Here is a 17,017-nt window from a genome sequence, read left to right on the forward strand (position 1 = left end):
TAGTTACACAGCGTTTCCTCCAAAAACAATGCGAACAAGAAAAGCTACGGTAATGTAAAAGTTAATCATTAAACAGTTTTAGATACTGTGATTTATTGTGTTCCCTGAAAAAATTGACAAGTGTTTGTCTTTTACTGCTGTGTTATTCCCCCAACTTGTGCGCTAACACATTTCAATGAAAGAATCAATGAAAGACCCCTCTGGATGAAAAACGATACTAACAGGAGGACCGTCTTCCAATAGTTAAATATTCGAGACAGATTGATGTAAATATTCTACCTTGACCCTGCAGAGTCAAATCTTCCATGAATGATCTACCATCATCATGAGCCATCTCGTGTGAAAAAAAACGGCAACAATGCCAAAGAAAAGAAAAATACGTGTTACAATATACATCTCTCTGTACAGTTCCTCAAACCCAAGTCATAGTTTCTTTCCATACATATATAATCTGTAGGGCTAAACCACCAATTTTAGAAGCAGTACATCTTTTCCACATCTATTCCAGCTCCCCTGCAACTTTCAGCACTCAATTCTGCAAGTAAACAGGAGCTGCAAGTGGTAGCCTACAGACTATATGAAAGACATGCCTTTTTTGCTCCCTGAAGAAGGAAAAAATAATAAAATCTTTTTTGTTCAATATGGTACTGTTAGGCAACAAGTAGGATACTTTAAAGAATGCATAAGAAATATTCATGGATTAATCAATCATGTTATAAGTGATACACTGTTTCTACATCTTTCTCAGCTCTCCTGCAGCTCTCAACAATTTATTCTGTCAAAAAGCAGGAGCTGTGATTGTGGTATGTGAAAAATGTATATTTGTTGTAACCCTTGCAAGTTGGAAAGGGAATCACCCCAAAAACTGATTAAAGTTTAATCGTAAGTAAGAATATCCCGCTATCTTTAAAGTTATGAGAGATGTAAATTTCTGCATTTGCACCACGTGTTGATGAAGGGTTATACAAGAGGTGCATGTTATAATAAAGATGCAGCTCAAGACAAATCAGTCATGTGTGGTATGCACAGGGTTTGTGGTGTGCATTATATTCAAACAATTACTGTACATTTTAATCCTCCTATTACCCTGCATCTCATGAAAATGAACTGCTAATTGGTAATTGTGTGCAATGCCTCTGACAACCATTCCTGTGAAATGGATGCAGGCTCCAGAGGTTTCTCACTGTTGATCACACGTGAAAATGAAGGCAATGGGAGATACTCTTAAGAGGTATCTTCACTGAGAGAAACGTTTCTTTTAATTTTCATATTAACTATCTTTATATTCTAAGGAATCATCAGACACTGGAGTCTGCCCAAGAGGATTTGTCATTTCAGTTTTTAATTAAACAGATATCTAAAGTTTGGTGTAATTAGCCAAATCCAATAATGAAAACTGCTGATTTCTGTATGGGGTCGTCTGCAGATCTCACCACAGCCCTTCTGTGTCCCAGTTTGGAGCAGGCTATACAATCCTTTTCTCACATAGACAGGGCCTTTATATTTATGGAATATGGACAAGTGTCTAAACTGTGACATTCAGCCATCCTCCTACTCAGGCTCTGGGAAGATGTATATTTGATAAACATATATATTTTAGTATCTTTGAGCATCTGCCTTGTTATTAATTAGGTGTTAAAAGTCAAACATTTCCAATCAGATTAAAGCTATTTCTATTTTAGGGAAGGCAAGTAGACTTCCTGAATATTTAATAGGAAGGTTTAGATTTTTTTTAAACTTGCAAGTTGATGGCTCAGGTCCTTGAAACCAGATATTTTTAAACATCTTCTGTCATCCTTCTCAAAGCACTTTTTTGCTTACCATTTTCACAGTCTTTAGCTTTAGGAGTTACTTGCCACTTAAAGGCAAATCTGTTTCTTGCTCACCATGCTGTAGGAGAGAACTTGTATGAGAATGATTTTACTTACCTGTTTTAGTACATCCACCCCTCATAATTGTGGGGATTAAAACCATGTTGACTCTCGACAGCCATAAATCTTTAATTGTGTTGGTATTATCAGCTAATGTGCAACTTTACTGTTGATTTCTCATAATGCATCTCCTTTACCGTGTTTCTACCACACAAATATGCATTTCCTGTGCAAAGTGGCTATGTTATTAATTTATATAAATCTGCAAACAGCAACAGAACATGAATCATTGAACTACACTTGTTTCCTTGTCCTCACTACTTAATAAAACAAGTATTAATAAATTATGCTGTCCATCGCCTATTTCACTGAATCTAATTAGCAAGCTATATTTTAGTTTAAATCCTGTTACCAGGAGACCCTATAGCACCTGGGCCTGCCACATTATTACCTTCAGGTTAAATGAAAGGACTGAGGGTTGATCTTGTCTACTGTGTGAGCAAGTTTGTTTATTGTATCAAGTATGGGTTTGTGGCAAAGTGGTTTGCAGTGCACAGGTGTAGAGGTGATGCAACGCATAAACAGATGACAAAGTTCACGGTCCAAACAATTATTTATTTGTTTTAATCCAGGTTGTTTTGGCGACCGTAAATAATAATCCCTGGCAACAGTTTTAAACCACGGGTTACAGTCCCGAAATAATAAACACAGTATAAACACACACACAGAACACAAACACGATCACAAGTCCAGAGTGACTGCTTTGGTGCAAGTGGTGAAATACAATTTATTCGTGTACAATAGTGCAGTGATGTCCAGCTTAGTGCTGGCCTTTAGCGACAGCTCCCGGAACGTGTTAGCCGTCTAATAATGACAAACAAGTACAATTATATGGGCAAACAAACAAACACGAAACACTCACGGTAACATTTATGGTCCTTCAGCGGTTCTCTCATAACCATAACAAAGGAGCAGTTCACTCGGCCATATCCCCTTTTGTACCTTCAGCCACACCCCCTTGGTTAGCGAGTGCAATCACTTTTCCTCCAATCCGCGATTGCCACATCGCCTCCCGTCTGGGGCAATGACTTGGTGTACTGTGGCTCCGCCCCCTTTCTAGATGGCCGACTTTCATCTTTCCCTAGAATGAATTGTCAGACCATCCAGTCCGGGGCACTCTGATGCCTTTACACAGCGCCCTCACAGGTTGGGAGGGAGATTTATAACCAAGATTCATTCTTTCTTTTGTCACAGGGTTATATTATTACTTGGGATATACCGACACTTGTATTTTCTGAGTAATTACCTTTAAGAAATTTGAATTTGTGAAGTATTAATTAAATTGAATAAAACATGTTAATTACTCAACACAAAACAATGCGGTCCCTCGGTTTCCCTTGTTTACTCAGTTATTGAGTATCAATCAACAACAATCTGACTGTTATTAAATATAGAACCTGCTGTGATCAAACTAACTAGAACTATTATATTTTATAAGCTATTTGTTTTCTTTTTCTTTTAACATTTTTAAATGATTGTATTATTTTTTCACTTCAGAAATGGGTCATCTCTGCAGTGAATTGTGGGACTATAGTCCTGGGCAAGGTGTTATCTCTGATTAAACTCGAAAAAATATACCAGAGTTAGGTTAAACAAAGCAAATCTCCTCTGGACAATACACAAGAAGTTTTTATTTTTATTTTTATTACTAACTCTAGCTATAGAGTCCTTGTCTGCTTCTTCAGTTCTGTGTACTGTACAGGAGCATCACCAAAATGAGAGTGAACCTGTATTACTAAATTTTCTTTCATAATGTCATAATTAACTTGTAGTGTCGTGGGTTTCCATTTACACTCCATTTTATGACATTCCCTTTTCATTTGGCAGACAAAGCTTCATTAATCCATGGAGCTTTATGATTTTGTGTGACTAGTCTGGTCTTAAGTGGGGCAACAGCATCAAAGGTCGATGCACAAAGATGATTAAATCTATCAACCAACTTAGCTATAGACAAAGACCGTATAGGCACAGGTGAAGCAGAGCTTGTTTTTCCACAAATGTTCTAACAGTAAGATGATTAACTACACAGCTTTTAAGGACAAGTAAGGACAAGTGAAGGATTGCTTCAAATAGAATGAGGTAATGATCAGAGACATTAAGACCAATTATAGAGGAGATATGCACAACTACACCACAAATGATTAAAATATCTAAGGTATGGCCATGATTGTGAGTAGGCCCAGTTACATGTTGCACAAAATCTAAAGATTCCAATAGCCGTAGAAAGTCAAGAGCCCTTAAATCAATCTCTGTGTCAAGATGTAGATTTAAATCTCCAATTAAAATAATCCTGTCATAATTAAGTAGTTGGCTATTAAGCATTAGAGGCAGACATTCAAAAGAAGAAAACTCCTCAGCAAATATCTGTTTACCGATAAAAACATTCCGAAATATAAAAGCTTACCCACCTCCTAGTCCTGCTAAACGTGTTTTATGGACAAATGCAAAGTATGTGTTATCATCAAAACTAAGCCAGGTCAGTGAGAAAAAGACAATCAAGTTTTTATAGTGAATAATAAAATCATTAATTAAAAAGGATTTATTTAATAAAGAGCGAACATTAAGCAGTGCCAGGCTGAGGTTTATAAACTCAAATGCAGGTGGAGTAGCTGTGTATATGGGAACCCTAATAAGATTGTTCATATTAGGCCTGGGGGGAGGACTATAATTCCTGCAGCAGTTGTGCCTAGAATTTCTAATAATAATTTCAATGGGGTGACCAGAGTTGTACGTATATAGTCAACATTTGATAAGATCATTCTCAGTGTTCCCTGCCAGCATCCGACGCACAAAAACACACACAAAAATTAGAATATAACTTGTAGGATTTTGGTTTTATTTAAGGAGTGAACACAATCAATCAATTAGTGATTAACAGGGACAGATCTAGCCTTGTAGCTTGTTCCCTGTGACCCCACCTCACCTCAACACATTTATAACATAACATAAGGAAATGTTCTTTTCAGTGCAGTTTGGAACACATTTGCTAGTAAGTAGTGTGATAGAACCCATCGATGCGGGCTCTACCGTGTGGTAGATAGCTGCGAGTGGAGTTATGTGTCCCGAGCCGTAGGCGAGGGCGCTAAAGAAAGTCAAGGTCATCTACCACATGGTAGAGCCCACACCGAGAGGGCTCTATCGCTATTAGAAAACTTTTTATTTCTTTATTTTCTCTTTTTAAAAAAAACAAACTATATTTACCTTGAACTTCTGATATTTCACTGGGTAACCTTCCGCTGAGGTAAATAGTCCCTAAGAATTAGAATAGAAAAATACACGTAGAGAAAATAGTTTTTATTATTATTATTTGGCTAATATATTTATTTATTGGGGTCTTACTCTCTCGTATTATAATTTATCTGGACAATTTATTAATTTATTAACTGTAGTCCTTGTAGCATAGAGTCAGACTCGAAACTTGTTGTTGGAGGCAGGGCGTCATTCAACCTGGCAGGGAGTGGATTGGCTGGTGCGGAAAGAACTGAAACAGGGTTGGCAGTTTGACTGGCTGGTTTTGAGGGAGGGTGTTGTTTGGATCCAGCTGATGACAGAATTGTGGACCAGTCGCGTCTTTCCTGTTGATTTGCTGTCCAGTAGCTGTGAATTGAGCCTTCATTACGGTATCCTGTCACAGACACGATTTCCCTTGTCTCTAGACCAGCGTCAGAAAGTATCAATGTTTAATTTACCGTTTGTTAATCAAGTCGCTTTTTATGTTATTAGATTAGTTGTAGATTAGAATGTTAAGGGAAAAAGCTGGTATTTATTCTCGGATTGATTTAAAATGTAATTCACAGCTAAAGTCCATATCTCACATAGAAAATCATTTTATATATATATATATATATATATATATATATATATATATATATATATATATATATATATATATATTGCACCCACTCAGGTACTTTGCCCCTTTTAAACACTGACACAGGACACAGAAATTGAGTTTTCCAGCGCTGACGCACTATTTTTCTTTAATAATAAACGAACACAAAAACAAAACAAACACCTAGCTCCTTCGGAGCGCTTACTACACAGTATGCTGGTCCCTGACCAGTTTGCAGGACGGCTAAGCCGTTTACCTGGCATACACAAAAATAAACCACACAGTTTTAACACAACACTTACTTTTTCAATTGACTGCTTGGACACAGAACACACCACCTGTCTCCTCCTACACAGCAGCCCTGAACAGACCAACTGCTTCGTTTAAATAGGTGACATATGGACTTTAAGCCCTTCAACGTTCCAGCGGGCATCTGTGCAAAATAGAAGCCCGCTAGATCTGTTCGCACTCAATCGTTTTCTAAATATATATACAGTATAACCTAGTTTGATTGTCTTAATGGAAACAAATGCTTCCAGGTAATGTTAGCAATTTTGTTTTGTTATTTGGTGGCACTTTTTTATGAAAGTAAACGTTCTCGAATTAACATAAATGTTTAAATAAGAAAAAATATATATGTATCATTTTATAGAAAAACTACATCAATTTAAAAATATACAAATTACAATAGGTGTATTTTTATACTCACGTTTGTTCTGGGCACCCACCAGAAATGTAAAAACTCGGCACATATACTGTCTAGTTTTATTTCCTTCTAAACTCTTTAATCTTGTATTTATTTGCCCGATAAGGCACGATTATCGTGACAATTTACAGATGATAATCGATAGCTGAAAATGTCATTATGGTCCAACTCTAGGCTCCATCAAATTCTGCAAAGACAAAGAAGTTTTTTTCTTTTGTTTATTTCTATTATATACCTTTTTTTAAACAGTACAACATTTTAAATACATAAATTAATTAATTAATACATAAACACATTGCCAGGAGATTTACAGTTTGTATTTTATTTTAAAATAATAAAATATAGTACAGATAGTCTCATAAGTATTTCATTTCTATCATTATAAATGTCTTTGTCAATCTTAATGTTTTAATAGTTTCACAAATCGATGGATTGTGCATGTCCAATAAATAATTAATATCGCTTCTGTTCAAATCTAGTAATATATATATATATATATATATATAAAAAATCAGTCAAAAGTTTTAGAACACCCCCATTTTTCCAGTTTTTATTGAAATTTAAGCAGTTCAAGTCCAGTGAATAACCTGAAATGGTACAAATGTAAGCGGTAAACTGCCAGAGGTTAAAAAAAAAGTTTAGGTTACCAAAAACTGAAAAATAATGTACATTTCAGAGTTATACAAAAAGGCCTTTTTCAGGGAACAAGTAATGGGTTAACAACTTACAGCTGTTCTGCAGCATGGAAGTAAATTAAGCCTTGAAAGTTGATGCTAACAATTCCTACAGGTGTCCCAACTTTTGTTGATTACTTACAAACCCTCTGTCTCTATAAAAGCAGTGTTGGAACAGACTGTGTTACTACACCCTCTTAAGCATTATTTGGACAGTATTGTACTGCAGGAAGTAGTATATTGCTCTCATAATGGCGAGAAAAGGCAATTAACAAAGGAAGACAGACAGACCATTATAACCCTTAAAAGTGTAGGTCTTTCCTTTAGAGAAATTGCAAAGAAAACCAAGGTGTCAGTGTGTACAGTTTCCTACACCATCAAAAGGCACTTGGAAACTGGAGGAAACTCTGACAGGAAGAGGTCTGGCAGACCCAAAGCCACAACAGAATCAGAAGACAAGTTTCTGAGAGTCAACAGCTTGCGTGATAGGTGGCTCACAGGACAACAGCTTCAAGCACAGCTTAACACTGGTCGAAGTAAGCAAGTCTCAGTTTCAACTGTGAAGAGAAGACTTCGAGCTGCAGGTTTGACAGGTCAAGTGGCAGTAAGAAAGCCATTGCTAAGATGGCAAAATAAGAAAAAGAGGCTTGCCTGGGCCATGAAGCACTGCCAGTGGACTACTGAAGACTGGAAGAAGGTCTTATGGACCGATGAATCAAAATTTGAAATCTTCGGTTCATCACGCAGGGTTTTTGTACGCCATCGAGTAGGCGAAAGGATGGTTCCTCGGCGTGTGACACCAACTGTCAAACATGTAGGAGGAAGCGTGATGGTCTGGGGCTCTTTTGCTGGATCCAGAGTCGGCGACTTGCACAGAGTGAGTGGCACCCTGAACCAAAACTGCTACCACAGCATTTTGCAGCGCCATGCAATACCCTCTGGTATACGCCTAATTGGTCAGGGGTTCATCCTACAGCAAGATAATGACCCAAAACATACCTCCAGGCTATGTCAGAACTACCTTAGAAGAAAAGAACAAGACGGTAGGCTTCAAATCATGGAATGGCCAGCACAGTTTCCAGACTTAAACCCCATCGAGCTGGTTTGGGATGAACTGGACAGAAGGGTGAAAGCAAAGCAACCTACAAGTGCAACACATTTGAGGGAACTTCTGCAACAGTGTTTAGAAGAACTTTCCGAACAATATTTGATTTCCATTGTAGAAAGAATGCCACGAGTGTGTTCGGCTATTATATCTGCAAAAGGTGGCTACTTTGAGTCAAAAATTTAGATTAAATTTTGTTAAACAAAATGATTCCATGATTTCTTTTTATCTCCAATTGTTTATTTGTTCTATGCTTTAATTTCAGAGTACATTGAGACATTAAACTGCATAAATTTCAATAAAAACTGGAAAAATTGAGGTGTTTTAAAACTTTTGACCGGTAGTGTGTGTGTGTGTATATATATATATATATATATATATATATATATATGTATATATATATATATATATATATATATATATATATATATATATATATATATATAATTTTTTTTTACTGTACTAGATTGCATGGTTGTCAGGTTCATGTATTATGAAAGCAGTATCACTAATTTACAAAAAACATAACCAATACCTTAAATTTAAAAGATTAGTCTGTGCGTTGCCAGAGGCTCTCTTGGCAGCCATTTCTGGGTTTCTTTGTAACCAATAGAAGATCAGCTTCTTCCACGGTTAGCCAATCAAAAGTGATAGGGTTGTGACGTAAACACTTTTTTAAATGTTTGTGCCTTGGTGCTAGAAACTTATGTGGCTCTCTACAACGATACCCGGAGTGTCTTTCTAGCAACAGATCGAACATAGAACAAATAAACAAAAACTACTTGTCCGATGGACAAAGTGTAACAGCAAAACATGTTGTCCGTCACACAAAACTTGTTGTCTCAGGCGTCAGGCGATACGAATTGCACGCCCCTGATATAGATATACAATTATAGTTATAAACCATTTGTAACATATTTACAATAACATCACACATATTTTACAAACAACAACATATGTTTATTGTATTCTAATATTAGTTTTCATTCTGTATAAATTAACTATTAAGTAATGTTCTTTTGTTCCAGTTCATTATAATTTATATTAATAAGTGAGTTTCACTTTTGTCCTGAGCCAGATTCAAACTCAGGACAAGAAGCTAGTGAATTATTCAAGTAACTTAGCTGCCTAGCCCCCACGATTTGGATCATTTTAAAGCGTAACTTGTAAACACGGCTGTGAAATGACATAGCACTTGTATTCTAGCCCCAGTGAAAGAAATATTTTAATTCATTGTTGCAGATGTTGCATGAGGTAAATGAAATTTGAAAATCTCCTCGTCTGAATTACATGTGAGAATAGTGTGAAGAATCATGAGAAAGCACAAGCATCTAGATGACTTCATCAGGGACAAAGCAGTGGTTGCCCGGACAACCAGCTTGTCCCTGAACATAGTAGCTGCATTGACCCATAGCCTCCTTGGTGTCCCTGGAATGGATTTAAATGGTACACCCTAAATACAAAGGAATACAGTAACCATTTTAGCGTGTAAAGGTTTAGGTTTTTGTTAGGTTTTTATTTTTGTTCACGTGACCGTGTTTTGAGCCGATTCAATATCTTAATTAAACTGTTAACTAAACAAAGTCACTTCATTTTACCTTGATGTCCTGATTGACTTGCTGATTCTGTTTCACCTTATTCATTATTCAAACACAAGAGCAAGCAATAACATTAATCACTTCTCCCAGATGCTACTTTAACTAGCATTTTGTTCTCGCACCACCCTGGGAATTAGGTAGCTTCCAATGTGTCCCTTTCATGTTGTGTTGTTCTTTCCTGCTAATTTAACAGAATGTTCTCATAATTAAGATGTGGTGGCTTAAGACTTAAAGGAAAACTGTTAAAAGGAAAACAAACACCAACAAATTCAAGCCATACTTATAAGAGTATGAAAACAATGTGTGTGGTATTCGAAAAAGATCTTATGCTTATACTGGCATTGGTTTCAGGATGCAATGAATCAACACGTACCTGAAAGGCAGACACATACATTGAAATTTGCAAAGGATTTAAAACATTTTGTGTGACCTGAGACTGGCAAGCATTCACTGCTTTCTCAAAGTAATTTGTTTTGTAATGCATTATCTAAATGAATGTTATTAAATTACATGCTTCCTTTTGTTCATATTACATCTGCTGGCTTTTACAGTGTATGTAAGACATACATAATTACAGGAAAGCATGTCAGAGACAAATAGAAAATTCATAAGTTATGGGCCCTCTTTTGTGATCCATTGCATCATATATCACGGGTGGGGTGACCAGGGGTAACCACAAGTAAATAAATGATTTGAATAATACCAACTACGCCACCTTGAGTTTGAAAACGGCAAGGACCTTTATGACCGAGTAGTAATAACCTTCCCAGAACAGGTTCTTTTGATCCCCGGGGGTCCAACACACACACCAAGGGAAAACCAGGTAGGTTAAAACAAATGTTATTGCTTCTCAACAGGTTAAAAATGCTCTTTAAAAACCACACACAAACTCACAACAAATAGAAACAGTTAAAAATAAACTGAGGTAAACCCCTCCTGCTGGTAAAAGTCTCTAAAAAATTATATAAAAATAATGTTCATGTTTAGCTGCCGCAGAAAAAGTCCAGTAAAAGTATTGTAAGTCTGGTTAAAGTTAGTTCCCAAACTGCTCAGCTGCCCACTCGTCCCGACGTCCACTATCCCACGTGACAATACGCCATCCCATTTAAATAATAATAATTAATAAAACGTCACTTGTGACACATACTTTAAACCTCAAAAGATATTCTTTGTTTTTGTAGCCGAAGAAAGAAGCATTTACAAAAGGTTTCTAAATATGAACAAGAATGTGTATAAAATTGTAACTATTAAATACCACTACTCCTTCCAATGCAGTTTGTAATATTAAATACTTAACAATTATTTACATTCTGAAACCTTTAATAGTGCCTATTAATATATTTTTGTACATTCTGTGTGTGGTCTTCCTCTATCTGGCCATGTGGGGTTCTGTTGTTGGGAAGTTAAAATCGTATGAGACCAGTTAATAGAGGCGGGTTAAAACTACAGATTTGCAAGGTAACTGCAATGGCTCATCTGGTATTTTAATGAAGTTTTGAAACTGAAGTTTGTAAAGGTGTTCTGTAACGGTTTTGAAATAATACAATGCTTAAACAAAACATGTTTGCAGTTGTCTTTCTAATCCCAGAGACTGTGGATTTAACTCCAACACTGTCACTTGGCCTTGGACTTCCTGTATCAAAGAACAATGTGGGGCGCCGTATTCTTCCTGTACTCAAAGACAGCTCTTTGAGAGAACAACTAAGATTCCTACATCTCAATGGGTTTCAGCTCAGTAGGCTGTTGAGAGACAGTACACCAGCTTATGAAAAAGGTGAGTGTGTTCCCTAATGGCTCAGACTTTTTATCTTTGCCCAAACCTGTGCAGCGTTGTGCAAGTGAACTTAAGGTTGACCTTTAACTATGGAGAGCTTACTACTGCTAGTGACTTCCAGTGGCATATAAACAGGTTTTATGTTAAAACAAAACATATGAACATATTTATTTGGCAGACACCTTTATCCAAGGCAATTTACAGAGCCTAGGGTGTGTGAACTATGCATCAGCTGCAAATTCACTTACAACAACATCTCACCTGAAAGACAGAGCACAAGGGGGTTAAGTAACTTGCTCAGGGTCACACAGTGAGTCAGCCGGGATTTGAACCAGTGACCTTCTAGTTACAAACCCTTTTCTTTAACCACTGGACCACACAGTCTTATTTCTCGATGCTTTACATTACCATCTGGTAGTTTTATTTCCAGTAAGGCATCTATAAGAATCCTTCACTGATTAGTAGCCTGGTTTCTTGGAGTAAGAGCAATGCTTTGCATGATGATAATATGCAATTTTGGCTTTTAATTGTGTGTTTTTTATTTTTGGATTTATTTTTTTATCACAATGTTGAAAACCACATGATTTGTTCAGGAGAAAGTAAGAAATATTGTCACTATTTTTCTACCAAAAACTGGAAGCACACAGAGTGAGTGATTAAAAAAAAAAAAAAAAAAAAAAAATCTTAACCCAGCATGTTTTCAGCCCTTTTGTTTTGTGTTCTCCTTTCAAGGCTGTATCCATTTATTAGCATATTAGACATAGCTAGTATGTAGACAGTTTGAGTGCTGTTGTGAGGCCGTGGGATGGAGCCGTGGCACAGCATGTCGCTCCTTTTTCAGTTCTTTGATATACTGCAATACCTTTAATTATAAATGTTTAATGACTAGTGGATACAAATAAAATACATACCCAGGTGAAAGAAAACAGCTCCTGCTGTACATATTAAATGTTTTATTAGACTCAAAGTTTTACCTGGAAAATAATCACTCACAGAGTTTTCAACAGCTTATGTCTCATAAATCATTTGGGGTACAGACTTAATATTTTAATTTAAATTGTCTAAATACATTCTAAAATTTGTCAGGCATGTGAGAATTAAAATACCAAGCTAAAGGATCTACTGCAGCTGGGTATTATCCATATCAACCCAGCAGGTAAATCTAAAAGTGTATTTCTTTAAATTGGGTCTTGGATGGGGACCCATAGGGATTTCTGCATTGCCATTGGACTCCTTCCGTTATGGGATGAAAATCTGCTAGGGTTGGTTTACCTTACAGCACCACTACCACTCAGGCATTACATTTAGAGGGGAGGTTATATTTTTTTGCTATGAACTACTGGAATATATATAAAAAAGTTCAGATTCAAACTTCTTATTTTCTGTCTTACAGAAACTTTTTGGTTTCCAAATGATGAAATCTACTGACTTCATATATGATACTAACAGTATTCTCATTATTCTGTGGGACAGGTTCAATCGTTGGTATTGAACAAAAAAAATTACAAGTGATTAAACAGTTTACATTAAAAGCATAGTCTAAACATTAATGTTTTGGTCAATGTTAGACCAAACAGCTTCAGTTATAGTTCCACAGATCTTGGATACATGCATGTCGGACAATCATAAAGAATTATTTTTACATACCAGAATGCCCACCAACCACAATGGAGAGCAAGAAGGATTCAGCTGAATTAAGCATGGATTTAATGTGATGGATAACAAACTAACAGATGATTTAATGTTGTGAGAGATGCGATGCTTCCCTTTCAGAAAGGGACACAAACACAGGTGTCCAAAGAATGTCATGTACAATACTGTCAAAACTGCTTATGTTAAAAAGTTTTGCAGTTTCTCTGGCATCGTGAGCCCTACATCCTCACTCAATTTATAATTTTAGGAGGCCTACTGTGTTATGGCGAGCTTTAAATTTGTTGGATCTGTTAAAACTCATTATATCAAATTTAAAAAGTTCTGGAAACTTATACCCCATGCTCCTGTCATTCCAATGCAAAAAATAAAATGTTAAGTTGAATATAGTACTGAAGAGTTTGCATAAAGTCGCTGAAATTGAAACATGCTTCTTTGTAATCAAATTAGAAATCAATTTGGTGTTTGCTAGCTATGCGATATTTTTGCTTCATTCGGTCCGCTATCAATTTTAAATTAATTTCCTCACCAGTAAAACTTAACTTATATCAATACACATCTATTGGTTATTGAGAAATAAAAATATAAAATCCCTATGCCTTAGGTAGAATTATGAGAGAATCGCACTGAAGCTGGGATTTTTGGAAAAAGTTTAAAACTAACGTATTAATCTTCAGTTTGACCTTATTAACAAATGCCATATTAATTAATATATTTATTCAATTCAGGACTCTAAATGTTTCCATATGTTTGGGTTATGTTTAGAAAATTACAGATACACATACATTTAAACAACTTTGTTTGATAGATTCAAAGCAACATGGCAGGAATATTTTTTTTCTCTATAATATCACAAGTACATATGTTATCTTATGTGATAATGCTCAAACCTGGACAAGGATAGTGCTATTTGTTCTTTAATAAATTAACAATGATCGCTGAAATCAGTTGTTTTGTTTTATGTCATGACTAGAACACTGAACATTGATCGATACAGTGTCTTCAGGTCTATAGGCATTTTGTGTAAACATTATCACTAAAGGGAAAACACTAGGTGGAAAAAGGCAATGCATTTTTTAGTTTTGGTTTATCCTGAGGATGATGCGGATGACATTTCTATCCTTCTAATGCATTTAGAAACAGCAGGAGCATGTTATGCTTTTTCTCCTTTTATGTACTTTTGTTATTCTCAGTAAGAATTACCCCCACCCCCCACCCAGACATTGCAAGGTTTGTTTACTTCTTAAAAATAATAAATCAGTCTTCAGGTAACCTTCAATCAAAAGAGTTTAATTCAGGAACAAAATAAATCCAAAGACAGTACAGAATGCAATCACATGCAGAAGCTGCAGTTAAAATCTTGAACACCAAATACTGCAGGTGAGCCTACAGGTCTCAGGGAGGTGGCAGGTTTCCAAGTAACCGAGCAACAGAATACAATTTAGAGACATTAATATTCAGGGCAGGTTACATCCCACAGGTATGGCAATCTCCTGTTTTCACCAATCAACAGAGTTAGCTCCACTTTCTTGGAGGTGCGTCTGCCGGTGCCTTGTGACGGCACCTTTTGGTCGATTGTGGTTCGCACTTGTGGTCATAAACAAGGGTCATCCGGCCGAGATAATAATTGTTCTTTGAACTATATAAGAACCAGTTTGTTATCCTGATTCTTAAACTATGCAGGCACCTTTTGGCTAAGTGCAAAGCTATAGACAGAGCCTCACTTTGTTGCCATTCAAAGGGGTACGTACAATTATTACAATTCATATAAAACCTTACAACATATTGTTATTGAAAATGCCATACATCTTACAAGGCTAATACAATAAAACTCCTTCAGAAAATGTGGCAATTTTTTGTTTTGATAAGTTAACCCTTACATACAGTGTAAATTTTAATGGCATCACAAAGCTTTTAGTTGCATTAATGTATATTCAAACAAAGTGCAAAAACTAACTTCGTAGGTCAAATTTGAACCTGTTGTTAAGTTAAAGGGTAAATTTACATGGACGTACAGTGCTACCCCGTTATAATGCGGTTGTCGGGGTCCATTTAGGAGACTGCGTTATTTGTGTTTCCCCATATAACGAATATTGCCATTTTCATTCCCTAAATGATTTACAATGCCCACAAGCCAAATTAGTATTGTAGTGTAGGGCAGAAAATGAAGGAAGGAGACACACACAATTTTCAGGCACTTAAGTCCACAATTTATTGGGATGGTTTATTCCTAGCCCCTGTTAGCCTGGGCCTCACCAAAAACAACTAACAGTATTGCACTCTCACAGCAGCACATTTACACAGCAGCTTGTCTCACTCAGCTCTGCCCGCGCTGATGTCGGCACCCCCCTATATGCTTTCATGTCCCCGCCTCCCCGGATGTCACCCACCAATCCTGGCTGAGGCAAGCTTACCGTTTCCCTTCTAACAAACACACACCAACAAACAACATTACAGTTTATCCTAGCATAATTCACGATAACATCACCAGGATCACTTAAAGTGTCTAGAATTTTTACCCAATGTTTGCAAATTTAATTGTGGGGGAACTGAGAGCCACGACCTTACTGTGTTATAACTGATTCCACACTAAACAGGTCGCGTTATAACGAGGTAGCACTGTACTTGTATAACACTGAATTTGGGTAATGCTTCCTGGATGATCCCAGTGATTATTATTATTATTATTTATTTCTTAGCAGACGCCCTTATCCAGGGCGACTTACAATCGTAAGCAAAAACATTTCAAGCGTTACAATACAAGTAATACAATAAGAGCAAGAGTAATACAATAAGAGCAAGTGATGCATTCAGTAAAGGGTAAGCAGGTTGGTTGTAAACATACACATTTACAAAAAAGGACTTAACTTAGCTGAGGGCATAGGAAAGTGCCTAAAATCACCAATACATGCTAAGATCTCTATTTATGCAAAATTAATGCCATTATGATTTTATGATCAGCCATTAAAACATGCAAATTGCCAGGAAACAAGAAGTGTGCTATGAGCTACGGGGGTAACCATTGCCAGCTATAAAAATGGCAAAGTATATGGCGTTATGCTTTGCAATAAAATTGAGGTCAATGTTTTTTTTTAACATATCGAAGGCCCCACTGACAGTCCTTTGTCAGGTCAGTAAGGGCGGCTGCCACTGACAAGAAGTTGGGAATAAAACGCTTGTAATACCCTGCCAATTCTAACACTGACCTGTCCTGGTGTTTGGTCTTGGGAATAGGGGCTTCCAACAATGCTTGTACCTTATTTACAATTGGTTTCACTATCCCCCTTCCCAAGAATAACCTAAATATTTTTCCTCCTCTTTTCCAAAAGCGCACTTATCCACATTAGCCGTGGGACCTGCTTTCCTTATGGATGTCAGTACTGCTGCCAGCCTCTGTAGGTGCTCCACCTATGTTGAGCTACAGATGATTACATCATCTATGTACAGTACGTCACAGTATACTCCCTATGAGGATGGTGTACCCTGTCCTTGAAATGTCGCTGGTGCTCTGTGTAGACCAAAGGGCATTATGTAGAATTGGTAAAGACCCTGTGGAGTGGAAAAAGCTGTCTTTTCACTGGAAGGTAGTGTCAATGGTATTTGCCAATAACCTTTAGTGAAATCGGACGTGGATATAAACTGTAGCGATCCTAGTTGATCCAACAGATCATCTACCCGGGGCATGCGTCGAACTTGGAGTGGGAATTAACCTTTCTAAAATCGACACAGAAGCAAATGGTTCTGTCC

At 36.8% G+C, this 17,017-nt stretch overlaps 1 pseudogene; it reads left to right on the forward strand.

Annotated features, from left to right (window-relative positions):
- Positions 1 to 17,017, forward strand: part of LOC117409104 (GPI ethanolamine phosphate transferase 2-like) — a 91,922-nt pseudogene that overhangs the window by 57,110 nt on the left and 17,795 nt on the right.

Source organism: Acipenser ruthenus, chromosome 2, assembly GCF_902713425.1.
Source record: "Acipenser ruthenus chromosome 2, fAciRut3.2 maternal haplotype, whole genome shotgun sequence".
NCBI lineage: Eukaryota > Metazoa > Chordata > Actinopteri > Acipenseriformes > Acipenseridae > Acipenser > Acipenser ruthenus.